The sequence below is a fragment of the Erythrolamprus reginae genome, chromosome 2 (genome assembly GCF_031021105.1).
Source record: "Erythrolamprus reginae isolate rEryReg1 chromosome 2, rEryReg1.hap1, whole genome shotgun sequence".
NCBI lineage: Eukaryota > Metazoa > Chordata > Lepidosauria > Squamata > Dipsadidae > Erythrolamprus > Erythrolamprus reginae.
This window is the reverse complement of record NC_091951.1, coordinates 186,375,248-186,395,559: the sequence shown is the minus strand read 5'-3', so window position 1 is coordinate 186,395,559 and position 20,312 is coordinate 186,375,248.

The following is a 20,312-nucleotide window of genomic DNA, read 5'->3' as shown; positions in this document are numbered from 1 at the left end:
CTGCTAGGTCTTTGTAGCACTATTAGATAGTCTGTTATCCTATTTGTGGGAACTGTTGCCTCATTTTGTCTCCTAGCACTCAACTCAAGGCAAACTTTACCTTCTCTCCCTCCCTCACTGCTTCATCATCTTTTTCCTGTTGCACATCTATAGGCGTTGCTATGACTTCCTTTTCTCCCATCCCACATAAGAGCAAAAAGCAATACTGTAATGTTATTGGGAAAAATGCCTTGCTTGAATTTGTCAACAATGTTATTGTTCCCTTCCCAGTTTGCAATGCTTTCCAATGCAATAAGCATGGCTGCTAAGTGGCCAAGAAGCTTCCCCTCATAGTAACGAGTGATTTTGCTTTGTTTTGCATACAGCTAGAAAAATAAATTAAGACAGCATAGCTAATGGGTGGCTGAGCGGCTCCAGCAATTCCTTATGTCCTTTTTGCTTATACAGGGAATTGTTTGTTTCCCTGGGGTTGTTAAAGCTCAGAGTAGGGCACTCTTTGAATTATGTCATTTTCAACCTCCTATTGATCAACTGGGGGAGTGCGCTAACTGACTGACTGCTTTTTCTGAATGTGCTTCGTGTTCGGAGAGATGCAGAAGTGAAGCCAATTTTAGAACAGGTTCCAATTGCTCGCTCAGAGATTGGAGACTAGAATAAGCAGTGGTACGAAAGTGAATTGAGTTAAACAGAGGTATCTATTATGTGCCATCACTCTGCATTTCCTAGTTCTGCCCTGACAGTGAAACCAATAAAATGGAATGGGGGCAATAACATCACATCTTATGTCATCATTAAATAAGTGATGTAGACAAGCTTAGTTGAAGACACAGGTCAAGTGCTCATTTACTGTCATTTAAAATTGATGAAGATCCTCTCCACATTTTTTTTCTTGCAAGAATTGATAGAGAATTGTCTGTCTTTCTCGTATGAGTAAAAAGGAAAAAAAATGTTTTTCTCTGAATATATTCTTGGCAGGAAGCAAGATTTACAACATAAATTGCCTTTTTCCATTGCCACCCACCTCACCTCCCCACCACCTATAAGCAAAGTAATCAAAAATATATTTAGGGGCAGTTAGTAAAGGAAAGAAGGGGGAAAATTTTCACCTGTATCCCTGCCTTCCCAGAATAAGACAGAAAACAATTAAAATTTCGTAAAAGAGGCTTAACGAGTCCCCAAGCTCTATTCAAAGTCATCAGGTCTATGCCACCGAAAGGCTGTGATGCACAGAGACTTATATATAGCTGGTAATTTACGTAAAGCAAGTCAGCAGATGGTTCGGCAATTTAGCAATTACCGGGTGTTAGAACATGTAGATCTCGGCTTTATGTAGAATTTTATTATTCCTAATTGTCTCACTTTTTTCCTCTGCGTTTTTTTTTTTAAAGAAAATCTTAAACAATATCTATGAGTTTCTTTCTCTCTGGCTCCTGCTGTTTTTGGGTTGGCTCAAGAAAGCACAAATCCCATCATCCTGTTTCCAGCACCCAAGAGACAGGATCCTGGTTTGTCTGGATGCAGACAAGGGGCACTTAGTTACAAGGTGGTTGTTGTTGTTGTTTTTTCAATTTGTCCTTAAGGATAATTCACGTTACAGGTGTAATCGTAAAAAATAATTGCCAGGCATAAAGCTTTCGTGAAAATGTTGTGCCCATTACAAATTGTCGTTGCTTTCTTATTAGGCTCCGGTGACATCTTGTGATAATGCACTCTACTAACTGCCTCGGGAGAGGCTGGGTTCAAATCCTAGGTAAGGTCACTCATGAAACAATCTCTTGGGATCTCAGCATTATAACCAGAACTACTATTGTAGGGGGATTGAAGTTTTGCCTTTAACAACTGAATGCCTTAGGAATTTGAAGAGCAGTGGTAGTGGGTGGGTGGAACCCAAGAGAGCTGCTTCTAAACTTGTGTTTTTGCCAGTACAGCTATAATCTCCATAGAAGGAATGGTGGAAGCTGGAAAGAGGACAGATGTTGGACTAGCTTATATGTTGATCTTACACGTGGTGGTGGCTGACCCCAACCTAAGGAGCACTCAACATCATTTATCTATCTACCTATCTACCTATCTACCTATCTGCCTACATATCTACCTATCTATCTATCTATCTATCTATCTATCTATCTATCTATCTATTTTTAACTGTTTTAGTTAATTTATTGGGGGGTCTTTTTAATTGATGGATAGGTATGATTATTGGAATGAATGAGGCTATATGCATTGGGTGGATGATTACGGGATGAATGGGGGTGAGTGGGATGGATATGGAGCGTGGGACTACTGTGTGAGTGAGATAAATGGAAATCTAAATCTAAAATCATTTTAATTGATTCATTTAGTTTTAATTAAACTTGACATTTTTTAATTTTAAATTTTTAAAAATTGAAATCTGAAATCTAAAATCAGAAATCATTTTTAAATTTTTAAAAATTGAAATCAGAAATCTAAAATTGAAATCTAAAATCTAAAACCATTTAAAATTTAAAATTTAAAATTCATTTAGCTTTAAATTTGAAAATTTTTATCTTTAAATTTAAAAAAATTGAAATCAGAAATCAGATCAGAAATTAGAAATCTAAAATCTAAAGTTGAAATTTGAAATCTGAAATCTAAAATATTTTTAAAAATTTAAATTTTAAATTCAAAATTCAAAATTCATTTAGCTTTAATTAAATTTGAATTTTTTTTAACTTTAAATTTTTTTTAAATTGAAATCTGAAATCATTTTTATTTTAAATTTTAAAAAATTGACATCTATTTAAAATTTAAAATCTAAACTCTGATATTATTTTTTTATTTTAAATTTTTAAAAATTGACATTTCAAATCTGAAATCTAAAATCATTTTTTTTTTATTTTAATTTTTTAAAAATTGACATCTAAAATCTATAATGTGAAATCTGAAATGTGAAATCTAATATCTAAGATCTGAAATCTAAAATCTCTTGTATGTTCAATAGCTGATTAAAAAAGAGAACTTGTTGAGAACAGGGGAGAGAGAGGGGGAGAGAGAAGGAAGAATATTAATTCGGAAACATTATTCAATATGGGCCTCTTCCTGGGTGAAAAAGAACTGGTTGTACTACTTGTTTAATCATCCGGGTGAAACAAATGAATTGCCTATCCCTAAATAGTTTCCTTGTTTACATCCAACTCAGAAGCACGTGGAGATCAGTAGAAGAACTTTGCACTGTCTGCAGATGGATGAAGCCAGTTCCATGAAAATAATTGCAGGTTGAATTCTTAGTCTCCACAGTCTCTGGTCTCGATAGCAAAGAGGCCACTGGCAGGACCAGTGCAGGGCCAGGCACATTTCTTCTCTGATTCAAGCTGTAGCAGCACCTACCCCATACCCTGTGCCAAGATGCAGCACTTTGCTCCTAGGGCAGATGGAAAAGAATTCTCTAAACTCTAAAGTGGACACCTAACATCAAAAACGTCATCAAAACAGCACAACAAAGAATGTTCTTTCTGCATCAACTCGGGAAGGTCAAACTGCCCACATCATGCAGCCCTATTGCAAATAGATCACGGACCGGTAGTGGGCTATGGCTCATATGTTGGGGACCTCTGCTTAAATAATCCCTCACTATCACCTAAACAGCAACAGGAAATGGCAGTTGGCACATACCTCTACTGTCTGGTCAGTGCTGGCTTATTGCCTACTTATTAGGCAACTAAAAGCATATTATTCAACAAGGATAAGATCTCCGGTGCCTTGCTTCAAATACGCCAACTGCTCATCCATCTACCGCATTGCTCACACCACTGAAAAGGATAAAAATAGAACACCATTGTCTTATGTGTTCCACATACGTTAAAAGGAAACACCCATCACTCAAAGACAGGTTGGGTAGGGATAATAAGATTGGTAGCTGAAGCCCATTCCAAGGGCACCACATTAGACCGACCTGGTTTCATTCATCTTTGGCAGAATCTTATCTTTTCTTTTATGTACACTGAGAGCATATGCACTAAAGACAAATTCCTGGTGTATCCAATGACACTTGGCCAATAAAGAATTCTCTTCTTTTCTCTTCCTATTTCTATCTATCTATCTATCTATCTATCTATCTATCTATCTATCTATCTATCTATCTATCTATCTATCTATCTATCTATGTATCTATCTATCTATTTATTAGATTTGTATGCCATCCCTCTCCGTAGACTCGAGGCGGCTAACAACAATAATAAAAACAGCATATAACAAATCTAATATTTAAAATAACTTTTTAAAAAAACCCTTATTAAAAACCAAACAAGCCCACACACAAACATACCATGTATAAATTGTATTGGCCTAGGGGGAAAGGATATCTTAGTTCTGCCATGCCTGATGACAGAGGTGGGTTTTAAGGAGCTTACGAAAGGCGAGAAGGGTGTGGGCAATTCTGATCTCTGGGGGGAGCTGGTTCCAGAGGGCTGGGGCCGCCACAGAGAAGGCTCTTCCTATTTCTATTTCTATTATTTCTATTTCTATTCTACTCCATTCCACTCCACTCCACTCTATTGTACGTTTTCCCCTAACACACTGCATTCTGTTCTGTGTGTCAGATTTTTCCTTCTTTTAAAAATATGCCCTCAGATAAGTCCTATACCAGCGATGGTGAACCTTTGTTCCCTTTGGTGTCGAAAGAGCATGCGTGAATGTCCACACCCATAATTCAATGCCTCAGGAGGGCGAAAACAGTTCCACTACCACCACCCAGAAGGTCACTGCTAAATTTCTGCATTCAGAATGAAAGTCTCCTGTATCTAATAGGATTTGCTTATTAGCAGGGTTGGCCCAAGACAAGTGGAATGGCCTGAGGCACTTCTTCCCGGTCCATCTGCAGAGGCCATTTGGTTGATAGTTGTGTCCTCCAACATGCCTGAAGGACACACGTTTGTTTAGGAGGTGCAGGAAAGATTGCGTACCACATAAAACTCTCTCTTCCAAAAGAGGGGAATGTCCAGAGAACGCAAGAAGTCCACCAGGAAACTGCCATCCTCTTCCTGAGATAGGTGCCACCACTGCTTAGTATCAAGGCTGACCCTCCTCACTAAGAGTATCCAAGCATAAATCCGTGAACATACCTCAGTAATTTGGTAGGACATTGGTGTATAAACTCAGGAAATTAAAGACTGTGACTTCTGCTTAAACCATCTCAGGAGAGCTTTGTCACAAGCTGGTCTTCAACATCTACCCTGCCCTGCTAGAGGATCCTGAGAAATATTTCTCACTCCAGATAATTACTATGTTCACTCAGCTGCAATAGAGTCATTACCTACCACAACGGTTCAACACCAACAGACTGAATCCCAGAGATAATAGCAGCCACTCGTGTGTTTTGCAATTATCCAGTCAATGGTTTGCTTAATCATTCACTGGCCAGGCGTGCAGAAAGCAGTGGGGGGGCAAGGAAGACCTTGGAGGTTCTAGAACAGTGATGGCGAACGTATGGTAAGGGTGCCATGGGTGCCACGCAGAGCCATATCTGCTGGAACGCAAGCTGTTGCCTAGCTCAGCTCCAACATGCCAGTGTGTGCCCGCCAGCTGACTTTTGGCTTCCAGAGAGTCTCCAGAGGATAGGGGAGGGCAGTTTTACCCTCCCCCAGCTCTAGGGAAGCCTTTGGAGCCTGAGGAGGGCAAAATACGAGCCTACTGGGCCCACCAGAAGTTGGGAAACAGCCCATTTCTGGCCTCCAGAGGGCCTCCAGGGGGGAGTGTTTTTGCTTTCCCCAGGCATTGAAATATTATTATTATTATTTATTATTTATTAGATTTGTATGCCGCACCTCTCCGTAGACTCGGGGCGGCTCACAACAATAACAAAGACAATGTAAGAACAAATCTAATAATTTAAAAAACACTGAAAACCCCATTATTATAAGCAAGCATACACACAAACATACCATGTATAAACTGTGTAGGCCCGGGGGAGATGTCTCAGTTTCCCCATGCCTGACGGCAGAGGTGGGTTTTGAGAAGTTTACGAAAGGCAAGGAGGGTGGGGTCAGTTCTGATCTCCGGGGGGAGCTGGTTCCAGAGCGTCGGGGCCGCCACAGAGAAGGCTCTTCCCCTGGGTCCTGCCAAACAACATTGTTTAGTCGACAGGACCCGGAGAAGGCCAACTCTGTGGGACCTAACCGGTCGCTGGGATTCGTGCAGCAGAAGGCGGTCCCGGAGATATTCTGGTCCGATGCCATGAAGGGCTTTATAGGTCATAACCAACACTAGTGTGGGCACTCACGCATGTGCAATAGTGCGTACCCATGCTCTTTCGGCACCCGAGGAAAAAAAAGGTTTGCCATCACAGTTCTAGAATGATGAGAAGGAAACCTCCTGAGCATTGGGTTCCATATTAAAGGGGGAAGTTAGTACATGTGTGATAGAGGTTCTTCAAGGTTGTATCACATTTTTTCTGTGAGGGTGATTTTTACAATCATGATGATGCAGCCAAAGCTGTCCAGATAGAAGCCACAATTTGAATATTCACAGCCTTTTCATTCTTTACATTTCCCCCCACACAATGGGATTGGGATCTTTGGTTGTTATGAATTTTAAACATTATTATACCTCACGTTTATCACTGGGCATATTAGATACAACCTCTTCAGAGTCCTAAGGTGAACCCCAGTGTAGAACATAGACTACGTTTCATATTCCAAGCATATTTTAAATATTGGTTTCGTATAGTCACATTTCTGTGAGGTGGCAGTCATGTAAATTTAATGAATAAACAAATGTTCAGTAGAAATGACGTACTTAAGATCACAGGACTGGATTGATCCCAAATGTGCTGGAGTAGGTCCTCCAAAAAATTGTTCATAAAAGTTTATTATTGTATAATAGAAATGCTTAAATATAAAAATTTAGACAGAGGGTAATCATTTTAACTATATTTGATTTTAAGATAATTATGTATCAAATTGCACCATTTTTGCCTGGCCCCTTGCCCTATCTTTTGACGTACGGTCCTTGGCACAAGATTCAAAGGTCAGATGAAGCCCTCATTTTAGAAGAAATACTTTTTTTTCTATCCCCCAGTGTCTAGTAATTTCACATTGATGATTAAATGCTTAGTACAATATAAATACAACAGGAGGACGCAAGATATTAGACTGGACTCACAGTCATAAGCAGATTTGCTCTGCAGTCCAAATCCGTCAAACTTATATGGCTGCCCATCTCACAAAAAGTGAATGCAACTTGTGTACAAGAATTAATCAAAATAATAAATATATAAAAGTATTTACATCCACCCCACCACCACCAAAAGACGGTGGAAATGTCAGTGTGTCTTTTACACCATATACAGCCATTTTTTGCCTCCCAAAGACTGGAGAAAGTCAAAAACACCCTGTTTTTATGAAAAAAAATGGGCAAAAAATGGGCTATTTTTAACAAAAATGTGGCCGTTTTGGCCTTTCCCCGGTCCCCAGGAGCACTCTGCAGACCTCCCAAACTTTTACAAAAAAGGGTGAAAAATGGGCCCATTTTTGCAAAAAACGGGGGCACGCAGAAGGTTTGGGAGGCCAGGAAGGACAAAATCTTTTTTTTTTACTTTCCTCTTTAAAATCTTGGTACATCTCATACACCACTGCGTCTTATACTCTGAAAAATACGGTATGTAAAAAAAGACAAAAGAGAGAATGAGTGTTAATCACAATAATTTACCATACTTTTCAATATAATTGCTTTTGAGTAACTTGGATATAATTATAAATGCTTCCTATCATTCTCTGAACTTCTTCCCCAATCCAGCTGTCTAGAGTCGTGAGTCAATACATCCTTGTCAAATCATAGAGTTCATTCATATCATATGATTCAAGATCTATTTTAAACCAAAAACACTCTTACGTTGTCATATTTCATTTAGCAGTGTGTTTATCCCGATTTATATCCCACTCAGAGAAGCAGCTTTGAACTTCCTGTAAGTATCCACAGCCCTGTAAGAACACAAAATACATTGCAGAAATTTATGTGGGAATGAAAGAAAAGTGAGAGTAGCGAGATAGGGAAAGCCCCAGAAGTTTAAATGTTGACTCAAGGGAGAAAATAATGTATGTTTCACTCCACTAAGTTTATACATTTTAATGAAGGCAGTCTGTGTACCTAGTCTAGTTTATTTAAAGCCCACATTAATTAAACAGCAGAAAACCTGGAAGTGGTGATCTGAGACCTTGCCAAGCTTACCTTGCTTTATCTAGTAAGATAACAGAATAAGAGAACATTTAGAAAAGTGAATAAACAACACTTTGAGACACACATTCTGAGAATAAGCATAGATTTTAGAGACGTTCATTAAATAGAATACATTTGTCAGACTGTAAATACAAATAAAAAAGACACATACAAACATAGAAAATTGATGGCAGAAAAAGACCTCATGGTCCATCTAGTCTGCCCTTATACTATTTCCTGTATTTTATCTTAGGATGGATATATGTTTGTCCAAGGCATGTTTAAATTCAGCTACTATGGAAGTTTGTTCCAAACATCTACTACTCTTTCAGTAGAATAATATTTTCTCACATTGCTTCTGATCTTTCCCCCAACTAACCTCAGATTGTGCCCCCTTGTTCTTGTGTTCACTTTCCTATTTAAAAAAATCGAATTATCTTGAGGCTTATCTATCTGTATTAAATTGGGACTCTGTGACTCAGTGGCTAAGATGCTGAGCTTGTCGATGAGAAAGTTTGACCGTTTGGCGGTTCAAATCCCTAGAGCCGTGTAACGGAGTGAGCTCCCATTACTGCCAAACTAGCAGTTCGAAAGTATGTAAAAATGCAAGAAAAGAACAGGGACCACCTTCGGTGGGAAGATAACAGCGTTCTGTGTGCCTTCAGCGTTTAGTCATGCTGACCACATAACCACAGAGACATCTTTGGACATTGCTGGCTCTTCGGCTTTGAAACAGAGAAGAACACCGTCCCCTATAGCAGTGTTTCCTAACCTTGGCAACTTGAAGATATTTGGACTTCAACTCCCAGAATTCCCCAGCCAGCAAATGCTGGCTGGGGAATTCTGGGAGTTGAAGTCCAGATATCTTCAAGTTGCCAAGGTAGGAAACAATGCCCTATAGTACGGAAAGACTAGTACCTATGTGCAAGGGGAACCTTTACCTTTATCTGTATTAAATATCTTATGCATTAAGTAGACGTTATGGTCCTTTTGCTTACTAAGAAGAAAGATTTTTCTATATCACTGTAGTTTAAATAATGAGCTCAACACGACAATGCAGGAGTTCAAGTAAAGGAACTCACTAACGTTCTTTCCCCCACAATTCAGTTGTTTGATTGTGTTATTTTGTCTCTTATGATCTGAAACTCTTCCCAAGGAGGGACTTTGCGTGAGATAGGAGCTTTGCAACAGGTTTGTGTGTGCACAACCCCTGGACTCCACAGTCAACCTTGCCAGGTTCACCTCCATAAAGCCTGATTTATGGCACGGGTCCCATCTCACCATACTGACATGGTCCAGCCAAAATGGGATGTCACAGGGCCGTCTGCTCAGACCAGCTGGGCCAAATCAGAACATTGCCAGCAAGCTTGGTATTGTGATGGAGCCTTATGAGTTTTTCGCACAGATGCTTTCAATGAAACCAGCCGGAAATAGCTCTGTGTGGCTCCAATGAAAGATATGTGACGTTGACCATCATCTCCAAAGTTCTCTTCTTAATGGGGATCTAACATGTTATATGTTGTGAGTCGCCCTGAGTCCTCAGAGAGGGGCGGTGTATAAATCCAATTAATAAAATAAATAAATAAATATTTCTCAACGTCTGAATTTTGAAGAGTATCTCTGTCGAAGGGGTTTGGGGTATTCCTACATCCAGAGTGAATGAAGAGAAAGACAAGGAGATAGAAGCCATGGATCAAGCGACCTGGTGAAATGAAGTCTGCTACTTATGTTTAACTAGTCTTTGTCTCCAACTCAGTGACTCCTATGAAATGGACCTACCAGAGACTTCTAGGAACAATGTTATTCTGGGACATGCCACCATCCCACTTGAACTTTTGGGAAGGCTACAAAGCAGAGCACTCCATTCTGAACATCTGGTGTGGAACTGCATCATGCACGCGGTAGCCCAGCTCAGAATCTTGATCAAAAAATTTTGGTCTTCGTACAGAAGAAACACAGGAAACTGTTTCCATCTAACTCAGTATTGTCAGAGGCAAAAGTTAGAGGTCTCAGATAGACATTCCTTCTTCTAACCATGCCATAAAGATATATTTATTTTATTTATTTATTTATTTTGTCCAATACACAATGAGGGTTTTAGTGGGTATATATCTATATACACATAGTAAAATACATGATGAAGGTTATAGAGGAGATACTCATAGTAAAATATATCTAAGAAAGAATAGAAATGAAGATATAGGAATAGAACATATCAATGAAAGAATAGAAGAAGAGATATAGGAATACAGTGATCCCCCGCTCTTTGCGAGGGTTCCGTTCCAGGACCCCCCGCAACGAGCGGGTTTTCGCGAAGTAGCGCTGCGGAAGTAAAAACACCCTCTGCGCATGTGCAGAGGGTGTTTTTACTTCCGCAGCGCTAGCGAGGAGCCTAAGATTGGGGGCGGCGCGGGTGTTTTAAAACATCCCCGCCGACATGAGGGGCTCGCTAGCACACCCCCAAACCCGGGTTGGGGGTTCGGGGGTGTGCTAGCGAGCCTCCCATGTCGGCGGGGATGTTTTAAAACACCCGCGCGACTTTCCAATGAGTCCCGAAGACAAACGCGTTGTCTTCGGGACTCATTGGAAAGTCGCGCGGGTGTTTTAAAACATCCCCGCCGACATGGGAGGCTCGCTAGCACACCCCCGAGCCCCCAACCCGGGTTTGGGGGGTGCTAGGAAGCTCCCATTGTTGGCGGAGACCTTTTAAAACACTCGCGCGGCTTCCAAACCGAGTCCTGGAAGCCGCGCGAGTGTTTTAAAAGGTCTCCGCCAACAATGGGAGCTTCCTACCACCCCCCAAACCCGGGTTGGGGGCTCGGGGGGGTGGTAGGAAGCTCCCATTGTTGGCGGAGACCTTTTAAAACACTCGCGCGGCTTCCAAACCGAGTCCTGGAAGCCGCGCGAGTGCTCCCATTGTTGGCAGAGACCTTTTAAAACACTCGCGCGGCTTCCAAACCGAGTCCTGGAAGCCGCGCGAGTGTTTTAAAAGGTCTCCGCCAACAATGGGAGCTTCCTACCACCCCCCAAACCCGGGTTGGGGGCTCGGGGGGGTGGTAGGAAGCTCCCATTGTTGGCGGAGACCTTTTAAAACACTCGCGCGGCTTCCAAACCGAGTCCTGGAAGCCGCGCGAGTGTTTTAAAAGGTCTCCGCCAACAATGGGAGCTTCCTACCACCCCCCAAACCCGGGTTGGGGGTCCGGGGGGCGCTGTCTCTCGGCGCTTTCGTGCTGAGTCCGGGAGCGAACTCGCTCCCCGACTCAGCTGGAAAGCGCCGAGAGACAGCGTGGACAGGCCCGTTCCTTGGCGCTGTCTCTCGGGGCTTTCCAGCTGAGTCGGGGAGCGAGTTCGCTCCCGGACTCAGCACGAAAGCCCCGAGAGACAGCGCCAAGGAACGGGCCTGTCCACGCTGTCTCTCGGCGCTTTCCAGGGCGGGCGAAGGGCGGGCGGCAGCGAGGAGTTTGCGTGGGCGGTGGGGAAACTCCTCGCTGACGCCAGCAAGAGGGGGAAGACCCAGGGAAGCCGCTGCCATCTACGCATGCGTGCCCGGCACGCATGCGTAGATGGTATTTTTGACTTCCGGGTTGAAAAATAGCGAAGTACCCTATTCGCAATGGTTGGGGACGCAATAAACGGGGGATCACTGTACAAGAAAGGAATAGGAGATATAGGAGAGCAATAGGACAGGGGACGGAAGGCACTCTAGTGCACTTGTACTCGCCCCTTACTGACCTCTTAGGAATCTGGATAGGCCAACCGTAGATAATCTAAGGGTAAAGTGTTGTATGACCTCCTGCAGGCAAAGCATACACCCTGTGACTGAACTCCACCCAGCACAATTTCTCTTCTGTGCCACAGTAACCATCAGGGAAAAGATCATGACAATCATTTGTGGTCGACTCATGGAGCATCTATGCATCATACCTAAAAAAAAAATCACATTCAATCCTTCCTTAATATAAGCAGGGACCCCAACCCCCTTTTCATGGCCTGTTATGAACCAGGCTGCACACCTGGAGGTGAGCGATAGGTGAGTGAGCATAGCTTCATCTGTATTTACAGCCACTACCCAGAGCTGGCATCACTGTTTCTGCTCTACCTTAAATAATCAGGCATTAGATTCTCATAGGAGCGTGAACCCTTACTGTAAACTGTGCGTGCCAGGCATGGCTTTGGTCATTTTCATTCATGGGTTTCTTCAGCAATATTAGCTTCTGATCACAATGTCTGCAGAACCAAGGTGTTTGCAATACAAATATGCATTTTGGCCAGTGTAAAATAAAGACCCTGTGTACCGTTGGCAATTAACAACGATGAGAGAAACATAACACTGTACTGTTGAACGTTGAGCAAATCTTAATTGCTCAAAGTTGATTTAATCTTTTAAACCAACACACACATTAAACAAATAAATAAATGTGAATAGGGTAATAGATAAGAGTCCACTAAATAAACTTTAAGTGCGGACTGAAACTAGGAGGGATTTTTTTAAAAAAAAATAGAGGCATGGAAACACCAATAAGAAAGATGTTAGATAAATCTCCTGGGGCAATGAATTGAATAAGTAGGGTGCACCCAAAAATCCTCTTGCAAAAAAAATACAGGTAAGTCCTCAACTTATGATCACAACTGAGCCTGAAATTTACTTTGCCAAGTGAGAAATTTGTTAAGTGAGTTTTGCTACATTTTACGACTTTCCTGACCACATTGGTGTTCTGCCGGGCTCTGATAGGAGCCTCCCGAAAATTCAAGGGTACAAATTTCACACACACACACATTTGAAAATTTAAAACAATGTTCTTCATCACAAAATTCAAAATAAACTAAGCACTCTTTTTGTATTGCAAAGAGCACTCTTCCCAAAACAACCGGGTAGTCTGTACAATTTCCCTTAAGCAGTCATTTAGCTAGCAGCTGTGAAGAAACTTCACACCCCTTCTTCTTCCAACGAAGCGAGACACACACACACATTGCTCTGCTTTGGTTTCAAAGGCGTGAAAAAGCAACAAAGTCCAGCAACACAAATAAATATGAACCAGTTGTCAAGTATCCAAATGTAAATCACATGACCATGGGGATGCTGAAACAGTTCTAAGTATGAAAAATGGTCGTAAGTCATGTTTCTCAGTGGCGTTGGTCACTAAATGAACTGTTGTAAGTCGAGGACTACCTGCACAGGATGCATTCAGTAATGGGGTTCAATTACCTTTGCTACTGGTTCAGATATTTACATGTGCAGATCATCCATGGTGATGCCCAGGCAAGTGGGCAGACCCTCCCACCGCTGTCGCTACCAGTTCACCCAAACCGGGTCAAACCGGTAGCAACCCACCACTGCATGTCGTCTTCCTTTTTAGATTTGTTTAAAACTTTAGTAATGTTTAAATGGTAAAATTGGGATCAGAGGTCTGGAAAGCTGGCGAGGAAACTCTTCACGGCCCATTGGTGCACTTAAGAGCCATGCTGGGGATTCTCCAGGTTGTGAAAAACGGGGCTGGACTAGATGACCTACAAAGTCCCTTCCAACTGTTATAAATAAAATTTTTAAAATGGGAGGTGAAGGGACAGGTATAAACAGACCCAACATCAAGAATTAGCTTCTAGTTGTTTGTGTTATTATATTTACTTTAAAATAGAGGACTGAACGGCACCTATTCCCAAATAATGTGGCAAGGATATTGTATATAATACTGAGCTATGCATACTCATTCCTCACTATTCTATGATAACCTCAGTCTGACTTGTAGGGCAAACAAACCAACCCTCACATGTCTTACTTTCAGAGCCTTGGCTTAACCATTGTTGAGTCAATATTTCTCTCTTGTGTACTTTGGGACTTTCTTTAACAACTCAAGGAAACAGATACAGGAGAACTACTTTCTGCTGTTAGAACAGGTCAGGCTGAAAGAGACAAAGAGGGTAAATCCCAATATTCTTGACCACTGGCCAAGATAGCTGATTAACTGCATCACTTTAATAAAGATCTGGAGAGTTCCCCATTTGCATCCTCGAATACAGCTCATCTGTTTGGAACCCATATCGCATCTCAGACATTAACACCCTTGAAAATGTCCAAAGATACTTCACCAGAAGAGCCCTTCACTCCTCCACTCGAAATAGAATACCCTATGAGACTAGACTTTCAATCCTGGGCCTAGAAAGCTTAGAACAAAGACGCCTTAAACAAGATCTAAGTATTGCTGCAACGTCCTGCCTGTCGGCGACTACTTCAGCTTCAACCACAACAACACAAGAGCACAAAACAGATTTAAACTTAATATTAACCACTCAAAACATGACTGTAAAAAATATGACTTCAGTAACCGAGTTGTCGAAGCGTGGAACTCATTACCAGACTCCATAGTGTCATCCTCAAACCCCCAACATTTTACCCTTAGATTATCTATGGTTGACCTATCCAGATTCCTAAGAGGTCAGTAAGGGGCGAGTACAAGTGCACTAGAGTGCCTTCCATCCCCTGTCCTATTGCTCTCCTGTATCTCCTATACATTTCTTCTATTCCTATATCTCTTCTTCTATTCTTCCATTGATATGTTCTATTCCTATATCTTCATTTCTATTCTTTCTTAGGTATATTTTACTATGAGTATCTCCTCTATAACCTTCATCATGTATTTTACTATGTGTGTGTATATATATATATATATATACCCACTAAAATCCTCATTGTGTATTGGACAAAATAAATAAATAAATAAATAAATAAATAAATAAAGAAAGAAAGAAAGAAAGAAAGAAAGAAAGAAAGAAAGAAAGAAAGAAAGAAAGAAAGAAAGTCAGGAGTGGAGTGGTATCCCAGGGGGTGCCATTGCCAAGCAATGTCCATAGTGTTGCCAAAGAAACTACATGACCATAAGATCAGTAGGAATCAAGCACAAATCAAAAGGTTCATTTCAGATACAGCCTAGCATTGTTAGCCCCCACACCACACTGGCCCCTCTTTGCCACAACCAAGAGCTAAGAAGATGAGTCAGAGCAGGGGTCTCCAACCTTGGCAACTTTAAGACTTGTGGACCAACTCCCAGAATGGAAGTTGAAGTCCACAAGTATTAGAGTTGCCAAGGTTGGAGAATCCTGAGCTAGAGCAAATTGTGCTAAGACATAATGTTTAGTTCGTTTTGGGTAAGCAAGATGTGGCAGGCAGTCAAGTCATTTGGATTTGTAAAACACGATTTTGAAAATTAAACTCAACTGTTCTAAATATCTTTTTTTTAATTGATTTTTAACAATTTAAAATCACACAACATAAAACAGTGCGTAGTGAATTGTGAATTGTGCCCACCACCCCGACATACACACATTCCCCACCACCAAATTGGGGGTATTTCTTGTATAATCCACTTAACCCAAGAGCAATATATCTGTTTACATATTATAGAGTGATTCCAGTTTATTTCTTGTAGCTTGGTCTCGGATTCTGCTCGTCATATATCGTCTTACCTTGTCCCACCGTCCCATCAGCTGTCCCAACTCAGTTTCATTATCCAAATTTATCCTTTTTTCCATAATTTCAAATTGAATATGGTCCACCATGTACCTATACCAATTTTGCATAGTCCATTTTGTCGCATCCTTCCAACCCAAAACTATTACTGCCTGAGCGCTTTCTATTGCTGCTTTTTTTATTTCTCTAAATTCTCCCATCGCATTACTTTTTACTAGTACTGCCATTTCCTTAGTGATTGTCCATTGTATATTTAACATTCTATTGATATCCTCTTTCACTTTTTGCCAAAATTCCTGCACTATCGGGCATTCCCAAAACATATGCATAAACACTCCTTTATCTTGACAACCATGCCAACAATTCCCCCTGACATTCTGCTGAAAATGTGCAAATTGAACGGGAGTGAAATACCACTTATGTAATATTTTCCTTCTCATTTCCCTAATTCTTGTATTTTTAATTTTCCTTATATCTTCTACTATATTTTCCATTTCTTGTACCTCTACTAATATCTCATTTTGCCACCATTTAGTCAATCCATCAATCGTGTCCCCATCTGACTGCACTAGCAGTTTGTATATATTAGTTGCTTGCGCCTTTATCCCCTCACTTTTTTCTCTTATTATTTTCTCTAACCCTGTCTCCTCCCGCCATAATACTTCTTTATTCTCCCTTTCATTTAGATATTTACATATTGCATTTATTTGTAGCCACCTTCCCTTACCTAACCACCATTCTATACGATTTCTACTTGGCCTGCCATCCTTCTCGAATAACTGTTCTATCTTAGTTATCCCTCTTCCCTTCAACTCTCCTATAACCCTATTTAAGTTAATTTCATTTTCTCTATTTATTACATAAAGCGATGACAGTTTAGATTTATATAATCCTATTTTCCCTTGCCATTTTTTCCAAATTTCCATAGTCCCTTTCATTGGGACTATTAATTTACCTATATCACTCCTATTCCACTTCCTAAAAATTAATTCTCTATTGTTCATCCCGTTTATCTGTTTTTCCAATTTCGCCCATTTATTTTCACCTAATTGCAACTCCATTAACCTTTCCATTTGAAAAGCTTCCCTATACAGCTCCAAACATGGAACTCCCCATCCCCCCTCTTTTTCATTCGCAATTAACCACTTTTTTCTTATTCTTGGTCTCTTGTCTTCTTCAATCCAATAATTTAGTTTTTTGTCCCACTCTTTAACCTTACATACCGATAGCCCCCCCGACAGCACCTGAAATAGGTACATCATCTTGGGAGCTATCATCATTTTTAAAGCTCTTATTTTAGAGAGTCTCCTTAGCTTTTTATCTTTCCAGCTCCTCATCTGTTTCAACATTTTCCTCCATATTAATCTATAATTAATCTCTTCAATTTTCACTGGGTTTTTCAATAACCAAATTCCCAAATATTTTATTTTTTTAAGTCCTAATTTCAACCCTGATTCTTTCCTAATTTCTATCTGTTCTCTCGGATCTATATTTAAACACATAATCTCTGATTTTTCCATATTAACCGACAGTCCCGATTCCTGCTTAAACTCTTGTAAAATATTTATTATACCTTTAATCATCTCCATCGGGGTCTGGGTCAATATAATTGCGTCATCTGCAAATAAATTTATTTTCATTTCTAATTCCCCTATTCTATATCCTGCCCAAGTGTTATCTTGTCTTATCTTATTAGCTAAAATCTCTATTGCTATTACGAATAATTTTGGAGACAAAGGGCATCCCTGCTTGGTGCTGTTTAATATTTTAATACTCTGTGTTCTTTGTCCATTCACTCTTATATATGCTTCATTTCCTTTATAAATCTCTTTTATAGTTTCACAAAATTTCCCCCCCATATTTAATTCATTACATAATTTATATAAATAACTATGGTTAACTTTATCGAACGCTTTATAAACATCTAATTTCAAAATTCCCAATTTCCTTTTAGTAGCGGTAGCATGGTGCATCACATTCATTACATTTCTAACTGGTTCACTTATTTTCCTTCCCTTCACGAATCCATATTGATCCTCTTCAATTATTTTTGGTAAAATATTTTCTAATCTATTTGCCAGTATTTTCATAAATATTTTATAATCCTGATTTGCCAAACTGATCGGACGGTAAGACCCAGGCTCTCTTAAATCTCGACCCATCTTCGGAATGGTAACAATTTCTGAAAGTTTCCATGTCTGCGGGATATCATGATTTAACAATATATTATTAAACAATTTCCCCAAATGCGGCAACAACACATTCACATAAGTTTTATAGAATTCCCCTGTAAACCCATCTGGGCCCGATGCTTTGGCTTGTTTTAACCCTTTAATTACTCTAGCAATTTCATCTTGTGTAATTTCTGCATTCAAAATTTGTTTATCTTCTTCACTTACTATTTTCCCAATCTTGAGGACTCCTATCTTCACTTGCTCCTCTTTATACAAATCTTCATAATATTTCCTCATTATCTCCTGTAACTGGTCATTACCATATCTAACCACTCCACTAATGTCCCTCAATGCTAAAATACATGATTTTTCTTTCCTCTTCTTCAGATATCTCACCATTTGCTGCATTGATCTTGTCCCCCAGCTCTGTATTTTTTGTCACATCGCCATTCTCATCTTATTCCATTTAATCTCATCATACACCATCAACTGTTTCTTTTTCAATTTCAATAAACTATTCCAATCTCTACTTTTCGTTAATCTTAACTGCTCTTGTATCAAATCTATTTCCCTTATCTTCCTTTCCCTCTCTCTACCCCAAATCTTCCTAATATTTGCTTCCATACATATACATTAAACTCAACTGTTAATGGTTTCTAAATCATGATTCGTGTTCTTATTCAGCCATTAATTCATTGAACTACTATATGATTCAAACAAAGTATGGGTTCATGTAACAAATGAACCCAACGTGTGTGTATGTGTGTGTGCGTGTGTTTGTCTCTCTCTGTGTGTGTGTAGTCCAAACAGTGCAGATCAGGGCTCTCAAGTCATCAAGCAGGGTGGGTTTATTAGCTCAAGAGCTGAAACATCAAAGCCTTTTTTAAAATATTGATACGAAAACAATGAGTTGAAATGAAAAGAGTATCATGGCAGGTCATTAAACTTAAAAGTATTGAAACTAAAACAGAGCTTTTTACAAAGAAAGATATCACAGTCACTCATGCCCGCATCACCTCGAGGTTCGATTACTACAATGCTCTCTACATGGGGCTACCTTTGAAAAGTGTTCGGAAACTTCAGATCGTGGGGCTTCCAAGATTCGCCCATGTTTCTTCAACACTCCGTGGCTTGCATTGGCTGCCGATCAGTTTCCGGTCACAATTCAAAGTGTTGGTCATGACCTTTAAAGACCTACATGGCTTTGAACCAGACTATCTCCGGAACCACCTGCTACCACACGAATCCCAGCGACCGATAAGGTCCCACAGAGTTGGCCTTCTCCGGGTCCCGTCGACTAAACGATGTTGTTTGGCGGGCCCCAGGGGAAGAGCCTTCTCTGTGGTGGCCCCGGCCCTCTGGAACCAACTCCCCCCCGGAGATTAGAATTGCCCCCACCCTCCCTGTCTTTCATAAACTACTCAACACTCATTTATACCGCCAGGCATGGGGGAGTTGAGATATTCCTTCCCCCTAGGCCATTACAAGTTATGCATGGTATGTTTGCGTGTATGTTTGGTTTTTATAAATAAGGGTTTTTAGCTGTTTTATTATTGGATTGTCACATGCTGTTTTTATCATTGTTGTTAGCCGCCCCGAGTCTATGGAGAGGGGCGGCATACAAATCCAATAAATAATAATAATAATTATTATTATTATTATTATTATCATCATCATCATCATCATCATCATCATCATCATCATCATCTCACTTTGGCTTCTTAGTTGGCAGTGTTTTCCACAAACCAGAATAGCAACATTCAGTTTTAGTAGTAATTCTGGTTATTTATGCGTTTTTTAAAGATCATATTTAGGGTGATACAATCTTAAGAAATTCATGCAATTAAGAGGAGCCCAAATCCTGCTTTTTGGTATCTTCTCCCTCTTTGCTGACCAGAGAAATCTTTCTTTCCTGGGTCTTTTTCTCATTTGCTTCCCACCCTGCCTAGCAGAGTCTTTTTCCCCCTCTCCCTGTCACTAGTAGATAAAGTTTATTTGGCTTGTTCACACTCATTTCCACTCGACTACAGAAAAACACTCGTGGTGGGGCAACTGGACTTGGCCCTCTTGCTCAGCCATTGCCTCCTTCCCATCCCCTCCGCCCTGTACCACGTCCGGCAGCCTCCTGACCTGCTTTCCCAGACCAAGCTTCACTGTTGATGCCTGGAGGGCCCAAAGCAGGTACAGGCACTCAGACTCAGAGGATAGTACTGATTGATGCAAGACACTTCAGGACATTAAATGTGCAGCTACCAGCCAAGCACACTGATTTTGTCAGGAAAGCTACCAAGTCAGTCTGAGGCTTCCGGGTTGCTCACTTTCCTGGAACATTTTCTCCGGGTCCTGTCAACAAAACAATGTTGCTTGGCGGGGCCCAGGGGAAGAGCCTTCTCTGTGGCGGCCCTGGCCCTCTGGAATCAACTCCCCCCGGAGATTAGAATTGCCCCCACCCTCCTTGCCTTTCGTAAGCTCCTTAAAACCCACCTCTGCCGTCAGGCATG